The sequence below is a fragment of the Lygodium microphyllum genome, chromosome 3 (genome assembly GCF_053477565.2).
Source record: "Lygodium microphyllum isolate KBCC chromosome 3, Lygodium_microphyllum_v1.1.10, whole genome shotgun sequence".
NCBI classification, from domain to species: Eukaryota; Viridiplantae; Streptophyta; class Polypodiopsida; order Schizaeales; family Lygodiaceae; genus Lygodium; species Lygodium microphyllum.
In genome coordinates this window covers 48,236,760-48,264,603 of record NC_141137.1, presented here as the reverse complement: position 1 = coordinate 48,264,603, position 27,844 = coordinate 48,236,760, and the positions used below count along the sequence as shown (strand labels likewise).

General features: G+C 39.6%; 2 pseudogenes; one reads left to right on the top strand and one right to left on the bottom strand.

The window, feature by feature from the left end:
• Positions 1–1,450: 1,450 nt before the first annotated feature.
• On the bottom strand, positions 1,451–2,273 carry LOC148038303 (uncharacterized; annotated as a pseudogene).
• Positions 2,274–12,999: 10,726 nt separating this feature from the next.
• On the top strand, positions 13,000–27,260 carry LOC148038302 (uncharacterized; annotated as a pseudogene).
• Positions 27,261–27,844: the final 584 nt, after the last annotated feature.

Genomic DNA, 27,844 nt, shown 5'->3' with positions numbered 1-27,844 from the left:
ATGCTCTCTGTATCTCAAAAAGTATTTTACATCTATAGCACTCAGTGGTAGCTGGACTTGGCAAAGGCCGCTCAAAGCTTGAAAAATCTAGCAAAGGAAGGGGGAATATTGATCCCCATTGGCTACCTTGCATATAGACAACATAATAATCATGGTCATAGAAGAATATTCCATTCTCTACAAGCTTCTTTCTACCTTTGTACATCTCTTCTCCAATCAAGCCATGCATCACATCAATCACATCAACAATAGACTCGACCGTTTGCCATTCCTCAAGATTAGAGGGATAGACATCTACAAGACAAATGAACAAATGGTATAATGGAAAACCTTCAACCAAGTTCAAGAAAAGAAAGACTTTAAGAATTAAATCCTTACAATTTGGTTTATGTATTGAAAGATTTAAACTTCCAGGTTCCAAATATAGCTCTCTATGCATAAACACATGTTGCATCAAAACCTCTTTTATGCTTTTCTTATTTACTCCAAGCTTGAAATCTCGGATTCTACCCTTCCAAGCAGAGATGAACGAGCTCTCGTATCTTCACCTTTTCCCATGTTTAGCATTGTTGCATGGTGATCCAACTGCCTTTGCTAATGATTGTAGGAATCCATCTTCCATCTTTTTGGAATGCGTTAAATACTGATATGGATGTGATTTGGGAGCTTGGACGCCTTGGTTAAGGTCAAATTTTTGTATCCATAGCACGCACGCACGCACACACACACACACACACACACACAGAGAAGACTAGGCTACCATGAGAGGAACAAAAGAAAGAAGAGAAAAACACGAGAGGGACAAAAGAAAGGGGGGAAAAAAATATGTGCCAAGATTTTTACTAATATGAATTTAGAGTAAACATGTCATTATCATTAATTCAAACATATCATTAAATAAAAGAGGTCAAGATTGTATATCATTAATGCAAAGAATGTCATAATCACAAATATAAGAGGCTAAAAATAGATATTGATAATACAAATTCGTAATATTATTATGTATGTATCTTTTTGTAAAATAATTTTCTTCCTTCTTTAAAATAGAAGTTCCGTTATGGAGGCTTTGCTTCTATTGGTCTAGAGCGCTCTCTTTTTATCTCCTAAAAGGCATTTTCGAGACCTCAAAACTCCCCTAATGTTCGTCAAGTGGTGGAAGCTCTTCAATAACTTGTACATCCTATCCAATATACTTCTACAATTGTGATACATGAAAAACATCATGTATGCGAGTGGTTGAAGGTAATTAGAGCTATATGCAAGCTCTCCAATCTTTTCCAACACCAAATATGGGCCATAAAATCTATGAGCTAACTTGTTATTTCCACCCTTAAGGGATGCATAATGAGTCTTGGGCACCTTCAAGAAGACCCAATCTCCAACATCAAACTCCATGTGCCTCTACCTATCATCACCATACGACTTCCAAAAAAAACACACACACACTCTCTCAGCATGGTACCGGTCCACACACTATGGTGGACAAACACTCCCCATAGAGCACATCATCTATTTCTAGACACATGCAATGTCTCATCTCCTCTGCACTGGCCCGCGCCAAACCACCACACCCTGCAAACACATCCAAAACATAGTCGTAGCGCTTCGTAAATGTAGCCAGTAACCACCTAGCCATATCACCAATCAAGATACAGAATCTTTGCAGCCATGCAAGTAGAAACAATGAAAATACCATACAATGTAACTTGAGAGCAAAAACATGCAAGACTACTTATCGATAGAAAAGATGAGACCTCTCTGCTCCGCCTCTGACAATGACACCATCAACGTCCATGGGAAAGACACAATCATCCAGCATGTAGCTACGATACGCTAGAAACAATCTCTCTGAAATCTTCTCCCCAGCCTCTCTGTCGTAGCAAGGCACAACATGACCAACACAATGCCAAAGACACACAGTAAGATCAAGTACCTATTCACGAGTTGAAATAGAATAAGTGATCCATGTTTTTATTTAAAGCATGTAACACAAACTTTATTTAGAACATACAACCATACGTTCAACGTATCCAACTTTGTTATCTTACCGCCTCTCTAGTAACGGGATGTCGATAAGCCTTGGAGTCACACATGAGTGTCCAAGTGCGGTGAAGCACAAGCCCCACTCTTGCCACATCCGTAATAAACTCACCTATATGCTCTGATAAGCACATAGTGACAAAGAATCCCTGGTCGGCCAAATACTCGCGAGCAAGGTCCATACAACCCATAACTAGACCCTTTGAGAACGTGTTCCACTTGGGAATAGTCATGCCCTCTAAAAACAACATTGGCATTATAATATGTGAGAAGTGAGTTTGATGTAAACCTTGCGTGATAGAAAGCATAACTTACCCAATGGGATGGGACCTAGAGCATCCACAAGCAAGCTCGTAGGAAAATCCGCAAATATCAATCGAGCTACCTCTTGACATGGAACTCCATCTTTGCTATAAAAATGCATCTTTTGTGTTGCAAAAAACTTGTTGATGCTATACACAAAACAACATAGTCATTAATGCAAAGTAAACGATGATGCAATGCTATATGCAATGTTGAGATATCGAGCTCCACTCGTGATACGCCAGGGTGACCATTGTGTATTTATGTCACCGACTTGTCAGTTGCAGACGCGGTTGGTACACCGCCCATGAATAATAGCTACATGACAGCTATCCTTATCTACTCTAGTTCGTGGCTCAGTTAGTATGCCACCTTAGTTAGTTGAGTTTGGTTTGAGACCCATATATAGGGTTCTTCTATTTCTTTGTACGAGAGTTCTTTTGGCTTACACAACTAAGAAGAGGAAAACTGTTTTCAGCCTCCACCCTTGTGTGTATTCCCCCACTGTGCAAGCAAGAAAGCTACAAGTGAGACTCCTTCCTTCTCTCCCACAATCTTGACATGGTATCAGAGCCTTGTTGGTGGTAAGGAGCTCAAGAACGCAAGCCAAGCTCGCGGTGTTCTGGTAAGAGGAGCAGTGTTGCTTTCATTTTCTGTTCTGGGAGCAGATCTCTATTGGTAGCACAATCGGAAAGTGTAGGAGTGCATTATCTCAGGTTGAGACGCCCTTCGCGGTGAAGCAAGAGGGCAGTATATGCTGCGGGCGAGGGCTTGAGCCCTCGGCGACCTTGTATTTTTTATTTGAGGCCATTTTGGGGCCTGTTTTGGAGGCGGAAGTTTTCTACACGCACTCAAGAAAATGCCCAGTTTTATGCTGTGCACCCACTGTTCTACAGGTCGGTGAAAAGTTACTGTAGAAATTGCATCGTATGCTTGTGCGCAGAGACATTGGGAGTTACAGAATCATCCCTGTTGCCTATTGATGCAAAATCGTCACTAGGAAGTGACTGTGTGGTCAAATACCACTTTCGCCAGTTTTGCAGATTTGCCCTTGTGAGGGTGAAGCTGTGTTTTTTGCAGTGACAGAATTTTTTGCAGTGTTCTGTAATGGCATCTAATTCTCTTTCACAGATTGTAACTGAAAAGCTTGACAAGAACAACTTCCAAGCATGGAAGTTTAGAATGACAAATTTCCTTATGGGAAAAGGATATTGGGAATTTGTTGCAGGAAATGAAGAAGAACCAGTTCTTCCTGATGTTCCCAGTCAACAGCAAATGCAGGCATTCAAAGCATGGCATGAGAGAGCCAGGAAAGTTATGTACTGGCTGTCTATCAGTATTTCAGACTCTATGATTGTGCATATTCAGGATGCAACTACGCCAAGGGAGACATGGGATACTTTGTCAAAAATGTATAGCACAAATACACAAGCCAGGAAAATGCAGCTCAAGCAAGAGTTGCATAATGTGTAAAGAGAAAGTATGAGCATCAATGACTACCACATGAAAGTGAAGAAGATTGCAGATGCACTTGCTTCCATTGGGTCGCCAGTGGAAGATGATGATTTAGTTTTCGTGACCTTGAATGGTCTAGGAAATGATTACGCACAGTTTCGGACATCCTTTTCCATCCGTGAAAGATTTCCTGATTTTTGAGGAGTTGATTGCTCTTCTAATTTCTGAGGAGCAGAGAAATGGTGGTGCATCTTCTTCAGGAGGAACTTCAAAAGAATCTGTCTTCTACTCAAATGCTGGAAGAGGTAGAGGCAAAGGTAGAGGAGGCCGATTTGGAGGCCGTGGCAGAAATCAGAATATGCAGCAAACTCAAGAAAACCAGTCCTATGGAGGAGGATGTGGTAACTCTAGAGGCAGGGGGAGCCAAAGAGATCGTGGTGGATGGCAAAGAGGCCAAAATGCAAACAGTAATGTTGAATGCTACTACTGTGGTAAAATGGGTCATATGGCTAAAGACTGCTATAAAAAGCAGAATGACATTATGAATGGAAAACTGCAACAAGGGAATTATGCATCTTCTAGTAGATAGGGTGATGACAGAAATGAGCATCTGTTTATGGTGCAGCACATGAACAATTCTGTCACAAGTGCAGAAGAAAGCAATGATGTATGGTATGTTGACTCAGGTGCATCAAACCACATGACAGGTCATGCAGAATGGATGGAGGATGCAAGGAAAATGGAAAAACCAGGATTTGTGGAGACTGGTGATGATACTGCACATCCTATTGTGCAGATTGGAAAAATTCCTTTGTCTATGCAGGAAGGGAAAAAAAAATACATGTCCGATGTATTTCATGTCCCGAATATCACCAAGAATCTGGTTTCTATTGGTCAGATGGTTGAGCAGGGCTTGCAGGTCAGATTTAATCCTCATGGATGCTTTGTTGAGGATATGAAAAATAAAGGTCGCTTGATAGCAAAAGGAAAGAAGAAGGGCAGAATGCTGACATTGGATGCAGACATGTCTGAATTGAGTGCAGCAATGTTTGCACATGGGACCGGTATAGTTGCAGATATTGATATCTGGCATAAACGCATTGGTCATGTTAATGTACATCGACTTAAATCAATGCAGGCCCAAAATATTGTTGCAGGATTGCCCAAATTCAAGGTTGCAAAAATGCATAAGGTATGTGAAGCCTGTCAGTTTGGAAAACAGGCAAGGAAACCATTTCCTAAACATGTTCAAGCGAGTAAGAAGCCATTGGAATTAATCCACTCTGATGTGTGGACTACTAAAGCTGCATCTCTTGGAGGCTGTCATTATTTTGTCAGTTTTATTGATGACTATAGCAGAAAAGTTTGGGTGTATTTTATGAAAAAGAAAAGTGAAGTATTTGGGTATTTCAAAACCCTTAAAGCTATGGTTGAAAAAGAAACAGGCCTGCAAATAAAATGCCTAAGGTCAGATGGAGGGGGAGAGTACCTCTCAAATGAGTTTGCAAAGTTCTTGCAGGAGCATGGCATAAAGCAGCAATATTCATGCAGTCATACCCCACAACAAAATGGAATTGTAGAAAGGAAAAATAGGCATATTGGAGAGGTATCTCGTGCCATGCTCAATGAAAAAGACTTGCCAGATTTTTATTGGGCTGAAGCAGTTGCTACAGTAGTCTACATAATGAACAGGACTCCCACTGCAGCAATACATGGAATGACTCCAAAGGAGAGGTATACTGATAGGAAACCAGATATTTCTCATTTGAAAATTTTTTGTTGCATTGCCTATGTACATGTGCTAGATGAGTTGAGATCCAAGTTGGATCCAAAAGCTAAGAAGTGCATCTTTATTGATTACTCTCTGCAGCAAAAAGGGTATAGATGCTATAACCCTTCTACTCGTGAGTTTACAGTGAGCAGAGATGTTGTTTTTTATGAGATGAGTAGCTGGTATAAACCAGTAAATGTGATTGATGATGTAGATGCACAAAATGGTAATGCTGCACAGAATTCACAACAGCAGTCACAAAATATTAGTGGACCTGGAGCGTCCTCTGGCAGTGGTTCACATTCTTCGCCATGGACAGGCAGATTGAGATAAGGAGAATCTTCTCAAAGTAATGCAAATAGTGGTATGCAAGTATCACGAAAAGGAAAAGAGAAGGTTGATCAGCCCATGTTTGATGTGAATGCAGGTCACTCTTATGTGGATGGTGAATCCAGTGGCTCAGAACAGAGCATTGATGATGAGTTGGGTATTCCTTCTATTGTTACACCTGGAGTAAGGAAGACCAGGGATATTTTGAGAGCACCTGGGAGTGAACCTACTTTGCGCAGGTCTACGAGAGCTAGGTATCCTGTGGATAGGCTGAAATATGATGGATTTACAGCCATTCACTATGCATATATGGTCAAAGTGATACAAGAACCAGAACCCACTTCTTTTGAGAAAGCCATGGGAAAAGAAAAATGGGAGAAAGCCATGGATGAAGAAATGGATGCCTTGGAAGCAAATGCTACATGGGAATTGGTACCTTTGCCTAAAGGTAAAAATGCAATTGACTGTAAGTGGGTTTATAAGGTGAAGCACAATGCAGATGGTTCTGTGAATAGATACAAGGCAAGATTAGTAGTCAAGGGGTATGCACAAACATATGGCATTGACTATGAAGAAACATTCAGTCCGGTTGCAAGGATAGCAACCGTAAGAGCAATCATTGCTATGGCTGCATCAAAGGGATGGTCTTTACATCAGATGGATGTAAAAAATGCCTTCTTGCATGGTGATTTGCAAGAAGAGGTCTATATGGAGCAGCCACCAGGTTATGTGCATGTTGTTCATCCTGAGTTTGTTTGCAGGTTGAAAAAAGCCTTGTATGGCTTGAAGCAAGCACCTAGAGCATGGTCTGACAAGATAGGACAGTATCTTGTCACTATTGGCTTTCAGATTTCCAAGGCAAATTTCTCACTTTATGTGAGAAAAACAGAGAAAGGTATTATGCTACTTGTCATTTATGTTGATGATTTGATTATGACAGGTGACAGTGATGAAGATATCATTCATGTGAAAATGCTATTGAAGCAAAAGTTTGAGATGAAGGATTTGGGAGAGCTGCGTTATTTCTTGGGCATTGAGGTGATCAGATCACCAAGTGGGATACAGCTCTTGCAGAGGCAGTATGGATTGGACATGCTGTCCAAGTATGGGATGACAGGTCGTAAGCCTAATTTCAGTTCCTTTGGAGCATAATGTGAAGCTGAGCACAGATGCAGGTGAGCTTCTAGAAGACCCTACTATGTACAGACGCATAGTAGGAAGTTTGATTTATATGACTATTACCAGGCCAGATTTGAGCTATGTTGTTGGATTGGTAAGTCAGTTTATGCAGGCTCCAAGGAAACCACATTTGGATGCGGCTAGACGCATACTCAGGTATGTGAAGTCCACATTGCAGTATGGACTATTTTATGAGACTGGGGTTCAGATACAGTTGCATGGATACACTAATGCTGATTGGGCTGGTAGTATTTCTGATAGATGATCTACCAGTGGATATGTGTTCTCTTTTGGGAGTGCTGCAGTCACTTGGAGCAACAAGAAACAGCCTACAGTTGCCTTGTCGAGCACAGAGGCTGAGTACAGGGGTGCAGCAATGGTTGCATGTGAGGTAGCTTGGTTGCATAAGCTACTTTATGATATGCATAAGTCTACAGATGGGCCAGTTGTCATTTATTGTGACAACATGAGTAGTATACACTTGGCAAATAACCCAGTCTATCATGCTAGAACAAAGCACATTGAGGTGCATTATCACTATGTGTGAGAGAGGGTTTTACTAGGTCTTATTGATCTAGTTTATGTCAGCACAGAGGATCAGGTAGCTGACATATTCACGAAGGCATTGGGCGCAGAGAAGCTGCGCAAGTTCAGAGACCTGCTTGGTATGCAGGAATTGGGATTGAGCTCGAGGGGGAGTGTTGAGATATCGAGCTCCACTCGTGATACGCCAGGGTGACCGTTGTGTATTTATGTCACCGACTTGTCAGTTGCAGACGCGATTGGTACACTGCCCATGAATAATAGCTACATGACAGCTATCCTTATCTACTCTAGTTCGTGGCTCAGTTAGTATGCCACCTTAGTTAGTTGAGTTTGGTTTGAGACCCATATATAGGGTTCTTCTATTTCTTTGTATGAGAGTTCTTTTGGCTTACACAACTAAGAAGAGGAAAACTGTTTTCAGCCTCCACCCTTGTGTGTATTCCCCCATTGTGCAAGCAAGAAAGCTACAAGTGAGACTCCTTCCTTCTCTCCCACAATCTTGACATGCAACATGTAAATTGATGTTCTTGCAATATGTAGTTGTCATGTCTACCTATCAAGGGCAAATCTATCAATTTGGGTCACATCGACTAATAGAGCATCCATATATGTTTGATACTGGAACCCTACAACAATTATTTCAAAGTAATTTATTTTTAATAATCATACATGACTATCTTCATGGGCGACCAATAAAGCACATGAATTTCAAGTTAATATAAGACTTCTCACCTACTAAACCGGTCATAGGTCGCCGCTCCCAATTCTCTCGACCAAGAGATGACTCTGCAACAAAGGAGGTGGTGGGTGCCATAGAGGAATCTGGCACATTTTTTCTCCCTGGATCTATAGAGGTGTCTAGTTCTCCCATCAGCCCTTTGCCTCTCTTGTCAACAATGCTAGCAAGGGGTGTAATAGTGGCTCTGGTAGTAGCTTCAATAGCATGTGCATTACCTTGGGTACCTTGGGTACCTTGGGTGGCATGTGTAGCATCCTTGCTAGCTTCACTAGCCTGAGTACTTCCTTCTGCACCTTTTGTATCCTTGGTTGCTTGCTCCTATACAGTGGTGGGTGCGGTAAGTGGTTCATGAGTATCAACTTCCTCCTTGAATCCTACATAGTATCATTCACCCTTAGATTCCCATGCATGAGCACAAAAACTATTGCTACAAAAGTGACGAGATGTTTACATAGATTGAAGTACTTACTCTCATGCAGATCTTTCTCTTGCTTAGGGATAACCCCCACAGGGTAATCCAGCCACCAAGGGCAAACACTTGCCTCCCATGCCGTCAATTTTCTCTCACGTAATGATGGAGAATACATAATGTTCTCGTCACGAACATCAATCCACTCTCTTGTGAATTGCGGAGCTGCATCCAGCCACTTCTCTTCTACACATTGTAGTATCCACCTGCAACATTGTTGCCAATTACGCAAGCAAATGCATGCAATCTAATATGAAAATTAGACACACAATCTCCTTTATATAAGACAATAGTTTTATAATAATAAACCAACCACCCAACCTCGAGCTTTCACGTGGAGCTTAGAATAGAAAAATCAATAACATAAATAGGCTTTCAAGTGCCATTATATCTACTACATAATGATCATAGTAAACCAACCACCTAGGCTTTTACTTGAAATTTAAGATGAAGAGTTTACAAGTAATGTTCCTTTGATCAAAGCGGGTGTTTTAACGTTCAAAATAGAAAAATAGTTTTGATGCTAACCTATAAATCACATGTTTGGCTGAAAACGTAAGCTCTGGCATCTTCTCTGCAACATCTGAAGATTTCACTCCATCCAAGAGGTGTACAAAATCCTACACAAGTTTCACAAGCGCTTAACATTAGCACATATACATTTTAAGAAAGAACTTAAGAAAGCAATATGAATGCACTGCATTGAGTCAACCTACATGGCATGATTCTTCATATTAAGCTTAAAGAACTCCTCAAATGAATCTGGTAGCTGTGGACCTTCTACTTGTATCCTTTCAATCTGAAGCAGTGCCTCTAAATGCAAGTGAGCCCAATATGTCTCTTTCTTCATGTAAACCCGAAAGAGCTTATAATAATCAAAATGCGGGTATTGGGGGTCTTTGGCCTTTGTGAGACTCATAAGATGCAACAATATTTTTTTCCTGTGATGCACAACAATATACGCAAATATAAAGCATTGAAGAAAAAAGCATCACATACACACAACTTGCGTTATCTATACAAATTACCTTTCCGCATGGATTTTTGAGCTTGTGAGACAATACAACTCGTCTCTTGTGATCTTGAGCATGCTTGCATCATCCCACTTTAGCCCAAATAACAACTTAAAGAACTCATCACCATTTTGGGGATTAGCAATGGATAGGTACTTGTAACCCCTATCCTTAAGGCGCTCCTCTTCCACCCTTGTAGCCTTCTCCAAACGTTTCTTCCTCTCTACCTCATCTAGACCAAGAGCCTCAAGCTTCGCAGTTTCTTTTGAGATGAAGACATGAAATTCATCCTATCATTCCAAAAAAAAAAAACTAAATTAGAGATAGAAAAGCACATCTCATACAAGTGAGCCATAGATAGAAAATCACCTTCCATACAAGCTGAGATATTAAACCGCAAGGAGAGTTATAGCATGGAGCAACACCATGATAATATCTTGCCTCTATACTCATCTCAACCTCAGCCCACTTCCTCATGGCTGGACTCAATCTATCTAGAATGGAGTCTTTGTTTGCAGTACCAAACTTTTGAAACATATACACCTCATGCGCAATATTTGGAGTAACATGAGCTCTGGAAATACTATTGAAAACAAACAGAAGCATAATATGAGAATGTAAGTGTAACATATTACAAAGAGGAGCATAGTTAAAGGAAGAAGACTTACACATTGGTGGTGTCTAGTGCGAGTAGTAGCTCTGCTTCCTTCACCTTTGGCACCTCAATGAATTGGCACTGTACACTAACATGGTAGTGAGCATAGTCGGAGTACTCTGTAATTGAAAACCAACTAACATAAGAATGGGATACAAACATTCAATACTTGCATGTATAGTGGAAAACTTACTTTCTTTGATGCATTTCCACCACATTTTAAGCATGTGGTTTCCGCCCAAAACCAAGAACTTTTAACCCTTAAGGTCTTTCCACTCTCTTCCAAGAGCCCTCTCAAAGTCCTCATTTCTTTGACGCCATACTAGACCCCATTCATCTAGATTGCTGGCTGTCACAGACATGGTCTCCCCTCTCCAACCTTCAACTGATACAAGGAAGTGTCCCATCGTCTCAAGATAACCAGTGGAATCAAAGGAAGGAATCAACCACTAGGCATCATCCGTAGCAAATTTGACTGCCTCATGAGCCACCAATATGCAAAGAGACACAAGAGGAGGCAACGTCCTCTTTTTTATATAAAATTGACTCAGCACATCCTTCATCAGGCCTAGAGAGACTTGCTTGCCTAAGTTCCTTGAGTGCTTCTTTTATTTTTCATCATCATTCTCCCCTTGATCACTATCACCACTCACCTCTTCTTTGTCATCTAGACTATCATGCTGCACATTAGTCTCTGTAGGAGCATATATTAATAAGTAACAATAAAAAAAATTAGCATTAAACCAATCATATATAATGGGTAGACAATATATACATAGATAAAACAATACATAACAATGAACAAACAGTCATATGTAAATGAAATGGACATATAAGTGACTACCTGTGTGCTTTGCAACCCCGTCAATTGTATTGGAGTCCCCATCCACTTGTGCTTCGTCATCAATGAAGACACATCTTTTTGGACCACGTCCTTTCTTTGTTGAAGGAGTGTCCACTGATCTCAAACGTGATGATGCTTCTTGCTCTAAGATCCGCCCAGGAACACATCCTGAACGTAGCTTCATACAGACTTCACGGCTACTATGAGGTGACACACATTTCTTTCTCTTTCTAAGCGCTCTTTTAGGTGCCATAACTTTCTCTGCACTTGCAAATAGATACACAATCAACCTCTTTAAGCTTAATAACCTCGTTTTTTGTTATCTCATGATACACAATGAACCTCTTAAAGTTAGAAATTTCATGAATGGTGCTTGTGCAAGGTGCTAAATGCCTCTAGCTATGAAAATGCTCATGAAAGTATTTGTACAATTAGCATTTTCTCATTGTTTGGATTTAACTAAAGTATATAAGCTATGGAATAACAGAATGTCACTGACCTTTGGACAAGAGTATTTCACGAAGATATTGTGTTTAATAGCACTTACTTTGTTAATTAAGGTGGTGAAGGATAGGGACTAACGGATGTCTTATGGATCCATGAATCACCACTATGTTGATAGACATGTTTACTATTTATAAGACCTTTACTTTGAAGGACTTAATGCTATAGGAAACATGTGGAATGTTTTGACTATTGAACTTTAACATCTAGTATGGCTCATGTCTACATAACAAATTTCCCTAAGCTGAATGAAGGGATCATAAGATGTGATATCGCGTGAATGCAGCTTGAATGTCACTTGCTAGGAACATTTTAAGTCAACAATCCATCCTTTTGAAATGACAACCAGTTCTTCCCAAATGTAGCAACACAGTGTTCCTTTTGCTTGGATGATTTAAGTTGTTATAACATTTTCCATTCTGCATTTGTGGTTCTACCTACTCCACTCGGTAACCCAGTTTTTGGTTATTAGTATCAAACTGGTTTCATTTCCCTCTGGATGATTGATATATTAAAAGTTCACTCATGCTTGTTAAGAAAATATTACAGATGATCGTAGTGGAGGTAGACCGTTCATGGAGTTCCTTAAAGCAGCCAAATACAACAAGACTTTTAATTGAAGCCCACCCATTGTCCGCATCCACGCAGACGATTGGGAGGCTCCCACCCTCAATGTTCTGTCGTCGACTTACAAGACAATTTACAAGCATTTTAAGCCTAATGCAAGTGCTGCGTAAGCGAAATATGGTCGTAAGGTTGAACATGTGCAGGAAAAAATGCGAAGGAAAGCACGCTTAATACACCAAAGCAAAATGCAAAGGAAAGAATGCTTAACACACAATTCTGAACACAAAGCATATGTGAACTAAAGCTAAATACACCAAAAAGAAAATGAGTGCATAAGCCCACCCATCGTCTGCGCGGACGCGGACAATTGGGGGGCTTCAATGTCAAGGATTTGTGCTGAAAAAATGGGCTGCACGACGCGGGTGAGTTGCACGACGCCACGCATCAACGAAATGACTCCACAAAAGGAGAGAAATGACTCCACAAAACGATGAACATGAGGCGCATTATGCACGTTTTTGCATTTTGAATCAAAGAGGGGTACCTCAACAAGGGCGAGCTGATGGGGTGAGAGCTACGAGCTGATGGGGCGGGAGCTGATGGGGCAGGAGTTGCTAGCCGACACACTACGAGCTGATGGGGCGGGAGCTGCGAGGCGTTCCTCAAGGGCAGAGCCGTGGGTGGAGGAGGGTCCAAACTGCAGGTCTACGAAGGAGGGACGTGGGTCGAAAAACACGTGAGAGAGAGTGTGTGTGTCGGGGGGGAGAGTGTGTGTGTGTGTGTCGCGAGAGAGAGAGAGAGTTAGTGTCTAAGTCTTTTTGCCTTGGTCTAGCTAGAGAGAGAGAGAGAGAGAGAGAGAGAGAGAGAGAGAGAGAGAGAGAGAGAGAGAGAGAGAGAGAGAGAGAGAGAGAGAGAGAGAGAGAGAGAGAGAGAGAGAGAGAGACTAATAAGCTAGTTAGTCTCTCTCGTAAGTTAGCTAGTCTCTGATCGGTTAGTAGTCTATTAGAGTCTATTATTAAGTTTATTAGTATGTTAGCAAGCTCAATATGTGTATTAGGAGGTTTGTAGGGATAAAAATAGTTAGATATATAGCTAGACACGTAGTTAGCCGTTAAATAATTAGGTAATTAATACAACATAAATAAATCTTTAAAACATTAATTTAATCTAATTTACAACATTATTTTGAAAAACTCATAAATAAGAACTCTTAATTATGAGTGCATAGTTGGTTACTTAGTTAGATATATAGTCAGAAATATAGTTGGACGTTGAAAAACTCACAAATAAAAACCTTGCGAAGACAGAGAATGAGAGAATGATAGAGGGCAATAAAGGTGAAGGATGGTGGGTGATTGAGTCGTAAATTTTTCTTTTAATTTTTGATGATTATGCTTATTTATTATTGCTCTTAAATGTCGATGAATGACTGTGGCTCTTAAATTTTGATGAGTGTGCATATTCATTATTTAGTCATCTCTGCTTGTAGTGACGGTTGCTATAGCTTTGAGGTTATTCTAACCCTCTTGTAGCTTCCTCCATGCCTCCCTTTTTCCTCTACACAGTCATCCGATGGTGAACTGTTGCCTTCTCTTCATCAAATACACACTGTGAGCTCTATTCAGAGTTTTCTTCTCTTTATCAAATACTAACCCACCAGAGGGCACAACATGTCAAGTTTTGCTATTTTGACATGGAGACTAGCCATTGATTGCTTAGAGCACAGGGTTTCATTAAGAAATGGAGAGGTTCTTTTGAGTGAGTACTACCTACAGAATCTATTGCCTCCAACATAAAAATTCCAGGGGTTGCAAGCCGTCATAGAGAATGCTGGTGGAGCAAACAACGTCATCATGTCTCCAAGATGGGATCATCAAGGGCATGCGCACTATCTGATTGATAGTACATTATCAGCCACCTACTCTATCATGCACTCAAACGACTATGTGTACATCTCTAATAGTATTGAGTCAATAGAAGATGAGATTGACAACTACATTGATTGTACTTCTGGTTGTAGCAAATCAACTCCAGTGTGTCTTGACATACCCTCAAATAACAAGAAGGATGTTGATGAAGTAACAATTTCAATAAGTGCATGCAATGACAGAGGGATCCATAAGGATCTACATGACACAAATGTCGAGGAGGAGCTATGTGTGGGCAGCCAAAGCGAGGACTTATCTTCCTATGATAACTCCATTGCAGCCTTCATTGAGGAGAAAGCTAGAACGGGTAGATTGAAAAAATTACTAGTGCTCTGTGGACCTCCACAAAGGGTGGATGAGCTCCCAATCGAGTATAATGGTACAGTTGCTTTTGAGCTTCAGCCACACATAGCAAGAAACAAATGATGGGTATGGAACAAAAATATGATGGTCACCTGTGGTCGCGGCCCTCACAAACAAATATGGCAATTGAGTGTACTGTGCGCTTGAGCTATTGTCTTGGAAGTCTTCAATGTCTCAGAATCACTTTTCCTTACTACATAACCGAGGGAAAATACAATGATGTTTTTTTCCATGGTCACTTGGATAGAACCGTGAGCATGGGTTATCCTGCAAGTGAGGGAAACTCCAAGATAACATGTCACTATTGTCAAAATGTTGCTACTTGTGCAACCATTTGCAAATGCATGATCTATTATGTGTTGCCACTGGATCCTACAATGACACGTTTGGTGATCCATGTTGGGGAGCATGCTCACAGTGTTCAACAAGGCACAAAGAGGGCAACCCTTGACAAGGTGCGGAGGCTTGTGAGCACGGTCCGAAAGATCGAAAAGGGAGGCCCACGAAAAATACAGATGCTAGTCGCTCGGTAGATGTTGTTTGAATCTTTAACAAAAGAAGACGAGTTGGAGGTGACTGAGGTGGACCTTAATCATTTTCTAGAAGAAATGATGCCACTTGTGCAGAATAAAGGGTAAGCTTGTGCATTATTATTTTGTGCTTACAATGTATGTCCTGCATTTGAAATAACCATCTAAGAAATACATAGGTTCAAAGGCATTGTTTCACAAGAGAGAGCCAAACAAGGTCAGGTGGTTGGTGATGGGTATGACAACATACTTCTTTTGCAAAAACGTTGTGTCTTCCCATTTTTCCATGAAAGTAGATTTCCGGGAGAAGGTGATGCCAAGGAGAAGTGCTACTTGTTTAAAATGTCCACCAAGGGACTAGCATCAGGGGTGGACTTAGTGAATCGTATGAGGCAAACAGGGACTAGAGATTTACGACGTGCATGGGTGCACTTTGATCATACCCATAGGATTGATGGTTGGACAACTATGTCTTGTTCAGTTTATGATCATGGGTATGTGGCAACATAATTAAAGCTTGTATTGAAATTAAATTGTTGTTGATGAACACTATACTAATGTATCAATCATGAACTAGCATGAGAGCATTACATGTAATTGTAATATGTGAATTTAAAGAGGAGGACAAAGAGTCTTAAATCTTGTTTTGGAGAAATTTGAATTTTGTCATGGTTCAATGTGGCCATGATCCACCTGACTTTGCTGGCTTTATGTCCGATGAGGCAAGTGTGAATTGGATGGCAATAAGGGTTGTGTACAATGGAGGACCTCATAACATAATGGAAGGGAGGGAGTGCTCTTGTCTTTTTCATTGGGAGCAAAGTTTGCAAAAGCATACCAAGAAATTAGTCACTGTGGATAAACAAATGCATCACATTGAATTGTGTGAAGCATGGAGGCTAGCAACGACAACTCAACTAGCCTCACTTCAGGCCTCTACTATCTGAGATTGGTGGGCACGAAATGTAAACAAGGAACACATCAAGGCTTTGGATAGGTGGTTGAAATGGCGGGAGCAAAGAATTGCCCACTGGGGAGGAATTGAATCTCATGTAAGTGTGTCATTTTTTCTAGCTCATTAAGATTTGTTGCACAATGTAGCAATGGGGAGAGCTACTGATTCTATTTTTGGATTTGACTCCGCAGGCTAACAAAAGTCCTTGGGAACATGCTCAAATTCCAAGCATAAACTTATCAGAAAGTGTCCATGCTAGTTGGTTAGCAGGTGAGGGTGGAAAATGAAAGATATCACTTTATGATGCATATGTTAGTGATGTTTTGAATGCATATATTCAATGTGCAAAGAGGTTGGGCTATACCATAGGGAGGTTTATTGGATCTGGGCCTTCTATGGAGTCTTTGTTGGCTAGTGCCAGCAAAAGGGAATCCCCAAATCCCACCTCTGTTGCACGTGCGTTGCAAGGTGTTGTAGCTGGAAGTCCTTTGTATGAGGAGCCTATAATGCAAGGTGATAGGGAGACTATGCAAAGAAAAAAGAAGGGAGGTGGAGCAACTGTAAGTTCTCATAGACCGGGGTACATGATGGAGTCAAGGCAAAGGAAAATCAGGGGCAGGCCGTGGAGTACACAGTTTGACGATGGAAAGATGGAAGAGATATATATCCAGGAGGATGAGGAGATACCAATCAAGCCCTTTGCAAGTGGAGTAAGTGCACCAGATGCGGGAACATCAACCCATGTAGAAGAGGTAAAAGTGGCACAGGAGGAGTGGGCTTTACGAAGGACACCACCTAAATGTGTGAGAAAGTGTTTTGGTATGGAGGGTAGAAAGAATTGCAGCAGCAAATTACAGAGTCAGCAAGTGGGGTTAGTCGTGCCATGCTTTTGGTCTGAGAGAGCCTATAAGAACAAGGCCATTGCACAATGGATATGGTTCTATAATCATGATGTCAAGCATACAAACGTTGTGCAGAAACAAGTGATAGCATCACCAATTGTTCCATCTTTGTGGCCAGTTGATATAGGAACAAATATATCGAAGGAAGAGTGTAGCAGCCTAAGACAGGCTAGTTTCAAGTTTGCCTGCTTTACAGCACCACCAAGGAACGAGAAGAGCAAACCTCCTATTTCTACAAAATGTGGCTCAAGCGGGAAAAGACGCAAGTGGAGACATGGAATTTCCAAAGATCCACAAAAGAGAATAGAGGCAGCTGGTTGCATGGTTGTGACATTCTTGGAGGAGGTAGTGCAACTTGAGAGACAACATTCAGTATTTCGAGTCTTGACAGAGAGTTGTTATGATGTTCACATCAAAGAAGAGCCTAGGTGCACTTGTCCTGATTTTCAAAAAAGAGAATCTACCCAGAAGGCATTTCTTGCTTGCAAACATATGTATTATGTGTACATGCACATACTTGGCCTTCAACCCAAGGAGCACATGGTCATACATCAGCCTGTACTAACTCCCACTGACCTTGCCTTTGTGTTACGGCAAATACGTAAGATATGCCCTGTTATGTAGGAAGCCCAAAGTAAGCATGGCTCATTCATTGTTCTGGCCAACTCATCATCATGCACTTCATTAGGGTGTGGCATGTCCTTTTTGTTACATGAAGATCAAGGTGTAGCAATCTTGGAACCTTTCTAGATATTGTACTCCTTTTGGGTAATGCAAAACTTTGGAATGTTATTATTTGTTGTGATTATTCAGCACCATTGCTCCCTTTACTGTGAATGGTTTAGTATTCTCCTTGGGAGCTCCCAAATGATGATGCATGCATGATGTGCAATATATGTTTATGTTAAAGAAGAGCGGTAGTGCGTGACATGTCGTTTGTAGAAAGCATCCAAGGTTGTTTCAAAAAGCTCTAAAAATCAATTTCAATTGCAAAAGCACGAAATCAAAAGCTCGCAAAAATAACACACCTCTCCATGAGGACTAGTGTAGGTCTTGGGTTGATGAAGGGGTTGAGATTGAGGCTGAAAATGAGAGGGTTGAACTCTTGATGGCTCTCCAACTTTAAACTTCCCAACAACCTTGGGAGTTGTGGTCGTTGACTGCTCTTGAACAATGGGAAAACTTGGAGCATTTGAAATAGATGTAGGTAATATCCTCTCACTCAAGAGAGCCACAAGCTTATCAAGGCCTGATTTTATATCCTTTATGTCGTTGGAGAGTTGTTGAAAACTGTTAAAATCAGTAGAGACATTAGTAGTGCCAATCCCCTATTGTTTGTTTATTGCAGCATGTGTTGAACTTATCTCTAGCTCCTCATTATCATGGTTCTCAAGGTAAATAGCCTCTTGTGAAGCTTCACACTCTTTATTCAACAACTAATAGTCCCTTAAACCTTCATTGATGGTATCCATAATGGGTTCCTTTCTTTTATTTTTAGCCATAGGTGACGTCGTGTCGTCCTGAGTGTATAGCAAAAGAAAAAATCAAAATATCTTGAGCTCTAATGATCCAAATGACCAACTTCTTGGCTCCGTATAAAGCTTAGGATGTCCTCTTTCAAATAAGCTATCAAGTTTTTAAAATGGTTGGGTACAGAAAATTCTGTAAACAATTTACTGTAGCTGTCTGGAATTTTTTGCAACCTATGAATGCTCTGTTTTGGTCATTTAATGAATTGTACCATCAAATTCATGCATGTACCAACTAGGTAGACCTACAAATGAACTCCATACATCTACCAACACTGAAACAACCTCTGCAAGTAACCAAGGATAGAATAATTCCACTGTAAGCTACAAAATAAGGATCCAATCAATGGAACCCTGCTTGAAAACCATGTTCCAACTCTTTATTGTGCTAACCCAAGTTTCAAATGCCACAAGTAGCATACATCTTGCTCAGCATAACTCTATCCCAATTTGCCAATTGCATTGCATTATGTTGCCATACATTTTCCTTTACATCATGTACCCCATGCCAAATACACCATACTCAAGGCTGAATTCTTGTGCCTTTGAAATGGTACCTACACATAAACTTTAAATGCATGGGATCCGAGACTTGAGGAGTGTGCAAATTTCCCTCTCAAGGCAGTTTGTGCTCGCCTTTAGGGTCCTTGTCAATAGGGGAGGGTCACCTCCCTTTTTTCTTACCAACTCGCCCGGCATACACTTTTCCTTATGGATGTAGACATGGCAGATCAATGCTAGATTAAGAAGACAGCATGAAATGCATGTATTTGAAGGATTTGATTGTCATTTCATGATATGCATGAGCTTGGAATAAATTGGATTGAAAATGAAGTGGGATTAGGTAAGGAATACCTGCAGCAGTGACTCATTGCTTTACAACTTTTATTTCACTTACCATTGGGCAAAAATTTCATTCATGGTAATGAAACAAGAGGCAGACAATTCAATGTCAGGGTCAGAGAAGAATAGGTGAAAATCAGAGGCATTGGAAGTGATTATTTTCAATGAATGTAAGTGATCAATTAGTAATTAATCACTAGGGTAGCTAAATGGATTGTTCATGAAGTGCATTTAACAAAATGATTGGATTTTGAATCATTTCAATCCCTTTTTCATCAATTTGATGAGCTCGGCAATTGGATTCAGAAGAGAAAGATTAAAGATTATTGAAAATACATTTTATGCTTGTAAATGAAGAATGTGGTTGATGTAGATTCCCCACATAATGATGGACTATCTTCAGCTTCTAAAGATCCACAGAGACTCCATTGTTGCTCCATGCTTCAAGAATGGTTGATGAAGGAATAATCTTCTTCTATTTGATGAAGAACTGGAAGGATGGTAATGAACAACTCCAATTATTGGAAAAGAAATCAAGAATTTCACTGACATTGAAAATGCATGTTGTCCAAAGCTTCCATAGATCAATATGAGCCCAAGGATGCTTCAATGTTGCTTAAATGCGGTCAATGAATTGAAGCCATGTGCATAAGAAAGCTCCAGGAGTGATTTGCCACCAATACTCCCTTCATTTGCTTCAAGATATCAAAGATTCTTGGTTGTTGCCCAAAACTGTCAAGAATAGGGTTTCATGGGAGAGAGAAGAGTCCAAGAATAGGGAGAAATCTTGTCCAAGATTGAAGGAGACCACTTGCCAATGGTACTTGAGTACTAATCAAGAGTGATTTGAGCTCCATAGCTCATATTTAACATGTGACAGGCCTGAATATGCAGCAAGCGCAATTCACTATTCCATGGGAAGCTCGAGAGATGGAGAACAATGCTATGAAGTCCTTTAGCAAGATAGAGATCACGGGCAAGAGATTTGATCAGCCTTTGGCCATGGATTCTTGAGGCCATCTTAAAAGAAAAGGGAAGAAACCCCTATTCTTGAAAAAGTAACTCAAGTTTGAACCAAACTAAGTCCTGTAACCCTCATTTTATCCAACTTACCCCAATGTTTGGTCCAAAACTTGGTCATGAGTTGCCATATTGGTTGGAGTCTGCCATTATCAAGTGGTTCATGCCAAGAACCTCCATCTTAGTCATGGTTTGTGACAGATCTCCATGTGAGACCATGGTTATGGAAGAACCAACTCCTGTGATTGAATTTTAATGGCGATTTTCACTCCCTAGTCACTGCAACTAAATCTAATGCATGAAAATGACTTCTAACATGATCTAAATTAATGCTCTGATACCAATGTAAAAGAAGTCTAATCTAACAATGGAAATGAATAGAAAATCAAAACACTCTAAGCTACAAATAACAAGAAATGAACCAAACTGAGTTTCCAGCATGGCCATGCCAAGGAACATCTTCTATTACCATAGCACAATGTAGCCATGAACTACAAACCAAGTACAAGAGGAATGAAAGACAAGAAGGTTGAAATTGTGATAATGCCAAAGAATGCTACTACTTTAGCACTTCTTGCCTTTTATACTAAACCCCAAGTCCTCTTTCTCATGGCTCAAGTATTTACAAAGTTTTATACTTGGAATAGGCTTCAACTCTAATGTTGATAACTTGCTTCATTACAATACCCCAAAAAGAAACCTTTTTTATTTCCACTTCCTTAAGAGGCTACTTATGCATCTTTTTCTCGTTGAAAGTCACATCATTACTATGAATAATCTTTCTACCTTTTTTATCTCAAAGGTGACAATCCATCTCGCCACTTTGTCCATAGTCCAAAAAGATGCACTTAATGGATTCTAATTATAACATACTATGCTTTTCCTTTTACGCATGCATATAAGCTTCACAACCAAACAGTCTTAAGTTATCATAAGAGGGCTTCTTGCCTCACCATGCCTCTTCAGGAATGCCACTATCTAAAGTAGCATTAGGTAAATTTATCAAATGTCCAACAATCGCTATAGCCTCTACCCAAAATCCTTGATTAAGTCCAACATTAGACAGCATATTCAATATCCTTTCATTAATTATCATATTCATATGCTCTATAACACCATTTTGGGTATGATTGCTATGTGTCGAGTTTCATTTTTATCCCACGTGTTTCACAAAAAAATTTAAGCTCATGAGAAATATATTCTCCACCATTATTAGTTCTGAGACACTTAAGTCTCTTGCCAAACTAATTTTTTGCAAGTGCCAAAAATTTATAAAAACAAGACAAAGCCTCATCTATCCTACCAATAGTGAAAGCCCACACTTTCCAAGTTGCATCATCAATGAATGTGATAAAATGAGATACCCCATAGAGATTTTGTAGGCATAAGCCCACATATATCAATATACACTAAGTCAAGTAGCTCTCTCCTTTTCTTGTTCAAGTTTTTCTTATGGGATGAACATGTATGCTTTCAGCATATACAATGCTCACAAAAGAGAAAGGTTTAAAAAATCAAGAGAAGTCAAGTAACCCAAAGGAGATAGAATCTACATTTCTTTTCTAGTTATATGTCCCAACTGGTGATTCCCAAAAGATATATTTTCTTACTTGATTACAATAATTACATGATTTTTGACAAAATATACATGCCTTTAGCAACAACAAATGATCCCTTGTGGACTTTCCATGACTAACTCCCAAAAGTAGTAATCCCAAGCCATCCAACTGATTAGTAGGTATCAAGCTCTTAGTAAGGTTAGGTACATGGCTTACATTCCAACGAGTACAGATAGGTCCATTTTGAAAAGCAAACTGCACATCTCCTACATAAACTATATCACATATATAATCATTTCCAAGATGGATCGATCCATGCATGTTACTGTCATATGAATAGAACCACTCCTTATGAGGAGTCACATGATAAGATGTGTTAAAATCGAGTGTCCTTGGACCAATTGTCTATCTACTACAACTAACATATATACAAGAAGAGTAGAAGTAAGTAACAGTTCACCATCTTCATTCTACACATTCATTGTATTGATTTCTTCAATCTGTTTTAGGATATAAGTGTAGCAAGATATGCTATTTATTATGAAGAGATAAGGATATGCAATAAGTGGACAAAATGATCCCATAACGATTACACTGTAATATCTCTGATATTAGGAAAAGGGGCTAATCTACCCCATTCAATGTATCATGTATATATATATATATATATCTACAGGGAATGAAATAAGCAATTGCAATTCACTCTACTTTTAATACTCTCTCTATCTCTCTCCATACATTGTGAGTAGTATCTTCTCATCCCTTATCTTCTACCTATCATTTTCAATTCACAATCTTTACATTTTATTTACCTTCTTTCTTATCAGCATCCTTATTCTCCTTCTTCTTATCTTTTTACTCTCACTTCCATTTGTAATATAGCTTATTGATATGATCTATTTTACCACAATGGAAGCATTAAATGTCTTTCTTAGACCTAGATTATTGAGAATCAAGCTCGTGATACTAATGACATGACCGATCTTATCTAGACAATCGTAGTCTTAGCTATCACTCTCCATGTGTGTTTTAATAACTGAGGCAGTCAAACTCAACCACAGTTAGTGGTACGGTTAGTTAGTGACCTAGTGTGTTTTCAGTTATGTGTGACTAGACTTTAGGAAGCATCATGGAATAATGCGAAGTGGAGAACAATGAGAGCACACTACTCTCTGTTACAGCTCCATGTCTTTGTCTCTCTCTCCCTCTGAATCTTGAACATGGTATCAGAGCATGAAGCCTAAAGGCTTGGTCGTGGCATTGGCATCCGCATTGCAAGAGCTAGAGCTTGAAGTCAGGATATGCATTGTGGCTTGCAAAAGTTCATGTGTTGGCAGCCATTGGATCAATTGGAAGGTATGTTTCTTGTGGTACATCAATTCACAACCTATTGAGGTTGCCTAAAGGGGTTCTCTACCACTTGAATGAGCTCTGTTGTATGAGCATCGAGCGAAAAACAACAGCAATGTAAAAAGTGTGACCTGTATTGATTGTGCCAGTTTGCTAGTCATCTTCTCCTGCTCCAACTAAGACATTGACAGTCGTAAACACACTCTACTATTAATAAACAAGTTGTCAAGAATTGAAGAAAGCTTTGTAGCATTGATATCTTGGTTCTCAGCTAATTTGTGGGATGTTTGAATCAAACATTGGCTGGAAAATAGAGTAGGTATGCTGTTAATTATATAGGGACAGCATACATCTACTTGGTTGTAGCTCATTTGGGAGCTAGATTGACCTCTATTGATTTCTACTTATGCTTGATAATGGATATACCTTTACTCTCATGTGTTTTGGCATGGCTTTGAAGAGTTCAACACTTTGATTTAAATGCTAATAGCATGCTGAAATTTTTCATGAATATATGACAGCTTACACGTGAAGTTTTGGAGCATCTTGACACCTATTTGGTACCCGTAAATGATTGGAGCATCTTGACACCTATTTAAATGATTGGATGTTGGTCCATGAATATAAGATGTTTTGTGGATGTAAATGAGCATTGAATGCTTAGATTTGGGCTGAAATACTACTGGTTATAGTAGGGGACTAGCTGTAAATTGTATGTGGGAAGAGTATTTGGCACTACTACTTGCATACATTACAAACATTGATACTTGTTTGGTCACGTATCGAATCTCCAATGTACTAGGACATGTCTGTGGTGTTTTAAGGACATGTCTGGTTATTGCAAAGTTTATGATGTTGGTCATAATAGGTTGTTTGCTTGTCATAAACTGTGGAAAAGTCTAGTGAATGTCAGCATCAGTTCTATGCATCTATTGATGCTTATATGGACATAATTTATTGCTGAGATGTTTTGCCACTACCATAGAATTTTTTGAACTAATTTGAGCTTGGTTTATGCTCAATTGAGTGTGTTTTTTTCATTGCTAGAATACAATTTACAACAAGCAAGTTATCAGGGAGGTTGTACCTAAACTACATGAAACTATTCCTAGACTGCAAAAAATTGTTCCTGAACTAGAGAAAGATTGTTCCTGATGAACTACGAGAAGTCTGTTCCTGAACTACAAGCACTTACAAATTGCATATAGCATTGAACACCTTAGTTGCAAATATGGCAAATGCTCAAGGCACCGACAATATCACTCAAATTGTGGGAGAGAAGCTTGATAACAAAAACTTTGCTCTATGGAAGTTTAGGATGCAAAATTTCTTGATTGGTAGAGGCTATTGGGATTTATATATGTGGATTGAACGAAATTTGACTCATGATCACAACAGAGAACTCACCGACAATGGTCGGAAAGAGCAAGCAAAGTGTTACATCGTTTCTCTTTATGCATTTCTGATGTGATGGCTATGCAAATTATCAACTATCAATCCCCAAAAGGATGCTTGGGATATTCTCATGAAGAATTATGATAATGTTGCTCATACTAGAAAGATACAACTCAAGCAACAATTTAATAACATGTCCAAAAATGGTAGGAGCATTCACGCATATAGGATAGAGATAAAGACCATAGTAGATCTGCTTGCTACTATTGGTTCTAAAGTCTCAGAGGATGACATGATTGCAATTACATTGAATGGACTAGTGAAGGAGTATAAAACTTTTGATACTTCGATTTCTATGAGAGCAGATCCCCATAACTGGGATGAATAACTTGCATTGTTGCTACATGAGGAAGCCAAACTTGGTCTCAATACACGTTCAAGTGCCTTTCAGAGCAGCAGAGATAATTTCTTTTACTCTAGTGAGCGAGCTAGAGGTGGTAGAGCTCATGAAGTTTTTCAAGGTCATGGAGACACTTAGAATACATATGGACAGTAGTAAAAGAATGCATAGAAAAAATCAATGCACAAGGATAGCGAGGATCTGGAGCCTTTAGAGACAAGGGGAGATCACCGAGAGGCATAGGTGGCTCTTGGCAATAGTCGCATGAGCACTCTAATAGGGCTAAATACTCTCATTATTGTGGAAGATATGGACATATAGCAAAGGACTGTCCTAAAAAGCAAGCAGATATGAAAACAAAAGGCAAACTTCATGGAAATTATGCATCTTCCAGTGGTAGTAGGATGATCAGGGAGATAGGTTGTTTGCTATGCAACATGTTCCTAAGAATACATGTGAGCAAGGCAAGGATGAAAAATGGTATATAGACTTAGGAGCATCCAATCATATAACTCTGCATGGCGAGTGGTTTAATGAGATGACAGCAGCAGGTTTCCATGGACATGTATGCACTGGTGATGACACACAACATGATATTCAACATACATGTTTGGTTCTATTAATCATGCATGATGGCAGAAAGAAGAGTCTATATGATGTACTACATCTGCCTTCTATTACTAAGAATTTATTGTTGGTTGGATAGATGGAAAATAGAATCTGCAAGTTGTCTGATTCAATGGACATGGTTGCTTTATTGAGAAATATGAAAATGGCTATAAATTGATTGCTAAAGGCAAGAGAGATGATAGAATGTTCACTTTGGATGCATCTATACCTAAGTTGAAAGCAGCCATGTTTGCCTACGATAATGGAGTAGATGGAGATGTAGAAATCTCACACAAACACATTGGTCATGTAAATATTCTGAGGCTAAAAAATATGCAACAAAAAGAGGTTGTACTTGGCTTGCCAAAGTTCAAGTATATTGATCTTGGACATGTCTGCTCTGCTTGTGAGTTTGGGAACCAAGCAAGGCTTCCATTCATGAGACATGTTAGAAACACTCCAAGACCTTTGCAATTGATACATTCGGATGTATGGGGTCCTGCCCATAATACATCTTTTGGTGGTGCTATGTATGGTGTGTCATTTATCAATGATTTTAGCATGTATACATGGTTATATATCTTGAAGCACAAGGATGAGGTGCTACATCTTCAAGGATTTTAAGACACATGTTGAAAATGAGTTTGGATGTTATATCTCATGTCTAAGATATGATGGAGGTGGGGAATATGTCTCTAGAGATTTTGGCACATACTTGGTAAAATATGGCATAAAAAGGAAGCTCGCATGTAATTACACACCACAACATAATGGTGTGGCGGAGAGAAAGAATTGTGTACTTATGGAAGTTGCCAGGGCAATGCTTAATGAAAAGAACTTGCCATATGCTTATTGGATGCTATTTATGTATTCAACAAAACACCTACAATTGGAATTCATGATTTGACAACATATGAGAAGTTATATGGTCACAAGCCTGATATCAGTCACTTCAAAGTGTACTTGATGAAAAGAGGAGAAAATTAAATCCGAAAGCTATAAAAAGTGTTTTTCTTGGCTATGCATAGAATAGAAAGGCCTACAAGTGTTATAATCCGTCTACTCACAGGAGACCTTGATTAGTAGGGATGTAGTATTTGATGAGCTAGCATCATGGTATGGTGGTCTGAATGTAGTGGTTTTTGATGGACCAGCTAGCCCTACTCATGCTAAAAATTATCCTTCAGCTAGTACTACCATGAGTGGACCTATAGGTGATGGTACTTCTACTACTAGTCCTTGGACAGGACGACTACGCAGTCATACTTCTACATCGACTGTCACAGATATGTCAATGAGGGGGAGATTAGATAAAGGCAAAGAGAAGATGTTTGATTATTTAATTGGTCCACTTACATCTGGATATGAGTCACTTGGCAGTGACAGTCTTGACAGTGAATTGAGCATACCATCAGTTATGATGCATTGGTGCAAGGCAAAGCAAGTATGTGCTGCCTCATGAGAGAAAATCGCATAGTGAACTACAATTGAGAAGGTCTAAAAGGGTCAAGAGACCAATTGACAAGTTGACATACAATGGCTATTCAGTCGGAGATTATGCATACATGATAAAAGTGATGGGATACAAAGAATCTACTAAGTTCAATGAGACAATGGCAAATAAAACTTGGTGTGTTGCCATGGATGAAGAATACGCATCACTAGTTGAAAATGAAACATGGAATTTGGTTAGTTTGCCTGAAGCAAAAACACCCATTGGCTATAAATGGGTTTATAAAGTGAAATGCAAGGCAAATGATCCATTGGAAAGGTATAAAGTCTGGCTAGTTGCAAAGGGATATGCATAGAAGTATGGCTTAGACTATGAGGAGACTTTGAGCCCAATTGCAAAGATGGCAACCATAAGAACAATCATTGCATTAGTAGCTTCTAAGGGATGGAAGTTATGGCAGATGGATATCAAAAATGCATTCTTGAATGGTGACTTGATTGAGGAGGTGTATATGGAATAGCTTGAGGACTATGTACACCCTGATTATCCAACACATATATGTAGACTAAAAAAGGCCTTATATGGGCTAACAC